Raw genomic sequence first — 2,681 nt, 5'->3', positions numbered from 1 at the left:
CGTCATGGCGGGCAATTCTTCAAAGTCATGCCCGTGTCGACACACATACGTGACGTGGCGACAGACCAGACTTTGGCTGGTAGTAATAGACCACGTACAAGCCCACTCAATTGCGTTGCATATGAGTAGCCTTCCTTCCTCAAACTCGAAACACCAACTTTTTGTCTTCAGTGTGATGCGCTTTTCATTGCTATCATGTATCGATCTCATTGGCATCGAACCTTAGCCCGCCCACAGTCGCTCGTTAGTCAAAACGGCAGGAACGGTATCAGGATTACGCGACATGGCGTTGTGTTGATGGAGTGCTTGCAAAGTTGGTGGGCGATGTTGGGTTGGCGTTTGAGTATACTACCAACTGACTGACCTACTGCGGTTTTCTTTTGCATCAGTTATTTTAAAATAATGCCAGATTGATTCAATCCAATTTTGTGGTCGTGTTACCGACTGTAAACACCTTGTCGTGCAAAGAGTTTCTCCTCATATCTCGATAAATCTTCCAGTTCTCATCCAAATACTGGCGAACCCTTTACAGCCACCTTGACGGAAAGCACAGAACGCATTGTAAGTGCGGGCAAATACGTAGCTGACTTACTATCATCGAAGAAAAAGGATACCCGGTAGGACATGGTTGTACTTGTTTCTTTAAGAAAAAACTATTAATGTGGACCACATTTGAAATCGGGAAATCAGTTGCTTACCAGTTAAATGAGTACTACCACGCGTACGCGAGAGAATCAAATCTTGTGGGCACTCCCTGAGGACGTTTGAAATAAGTATAATCTTACAGTGTAATTTGTGTTTAAAAAATCTGCCAGCTCCTCTCGGACTGATATAATAGCGTTTATTTTATCTTGATGGTATTTCTTCACACCTCAGTATACACAGTAGTAGTATAAAGCTCTGCTCTGCGCATAAGGCTGTTACCCCCCCCCCCCCCCCTTACACGTGCTTATTAATACATTGAGGTTAGTGTTGCTGCTACTGTTGGTAGAACCTGTATAACGTTGATTCTATAACGTTGAACGTCCGAAAATGATATAGGTGAAAGCAAAATGAAGGGGTATATTATCGTCATCGACCTTACCAAATTCCGACGAATAACCGAGCATAAATTGCACGCATCAGGAAACAAGACATAGCATTGACTAAATCGGTAACGCAGCATGTGTTACCTATCGTTGCATGGTAACAAATAACGTTGCACAAATCATTGGCGCTGCTTTGCAGCAACGTTATCTCATACATCTATCGCTCTACTAGTTTTATTTTGGAAGCAAAATTCTAGAGAATTCTATTTTGGTATCACGAGCATCTTCTTCAACGCCTTGCTCTGTTGCGTAGATCAACGGCCTATACATGATGAGCAATAAAAGGCGAAACCGGAGCATTATAACGTAGTCAGCCGTAGCGGTGTCCATTTAGAATCCTCTAGTAGGTATGTGAACATAGGTGTACACCGCATTAATCGCAGCTGCCATCATCAGGTACTTTCGGACGCGAAGCCCAGTGTTTGGTAGGTACGTGTGCTGGAAATTCCACAGGCTGTGTTGTAACCGATCTTGTGCTTTCGTCCAATGACAGAAGAAATGGCATTACGCAGCGGTTTCAGCGCAACTGAACACTATAAGCTCATGGACCCTCTGCTGCATAGCCGTGACTTGTTGCACCATATTTAAGGGCGATTCGCGAATATAGCAGTCCAAACTGCTGCTGCTAGCCTTAGCAAGAACACCGTGTAAACTAAAGAGCGGTCGTTGGCTAGAACTTACATGCCTTCTAAGCCGGACAAGTATGGCATCAGGTTCTATGCTATGGTGGGATAAGGTAGATTGTATATTCATACTATCAACGACAATGGATCTAACAATACTGAGCCCAGATACCCGGCGGAGCGTTATTGCAATATGTTTTCTGGGCTACGGCGGCCGCTTGCAAGGACACTACCACTTGAAGATATCTCGGTGAAGCTGTAGTCGGTCTTAGCTTTCTGGGTGGCAATTCACGCTGACACATTATATCCAACAGGTCGCCGTCTTGTTGTGCGCGATAACTTCTACATTAGACACGAACTGGCAAAGGCTGTACTGGCGTTTACGGATGGCGAGGTTAGAATGGTAGGGACGTGTAACGTTAATCCGATGGAGAAGAGGAGTAAGTCAGAAATTTCTCTCTCTGTTGCGCGTGTGAAGCTTAGGGAGAGAGGGAGCTGGGAATTATACCTGCCGTAGACGTTCAACTTGACTGGAGTAATCCTCAAGCTGGATATTTATCGCTTGGCTCCGCAACGAAGGCAGCCCGACTCCGCAACGAAGAAATCAACTCTGATTGGTTAGAAACAATAAATAAAAAACGGTACCTAGCAGAAACAGTTATTTACACTTTCCAGACAGACAGAAGAGTGGTGACTCCGACATATCAAGGGCCACGGCGTTGTCGTTAGAGTGGGTGTACCGTGCCGTACCATGAACTGCAAGGGGGTATACGTGGCTACAAAGGTAGGGGTCTCAAGTAGTCTCTCTCTTCATCGTGCTAACGAAGCTCCCGTATACCGAAGGAGGTAGGTCACTCTATGGCGTAGGAAATTATTGACGAAGCATCCCTGAATTTTACTGCGCTCATTTGTTAGGCCCTAGGTCACGACAACACTCAACTCAGAGCAGCTTTGCATTCTTTCAAGACAT

This window comes from Phytophthora parasitica (assembly GCF_000247585.1).
Source record: "Phytophthora parasitica INRA-310 unplaced genomic scaffold supercont2.15, whole genome shotgun sequence".
In the NCBI taxonomy this organism is placed as follows: Eukaryota; Oomycota; class Peronosporomycetes; order Peronosporales; family Peronosporaceae; genus Phytophthora; species Phytophthora nicotianae.
The sequence above is the reverse complement of the archived record's forward strand: the minus strand, read 5'-3'. Positions refer to the sequence as shown.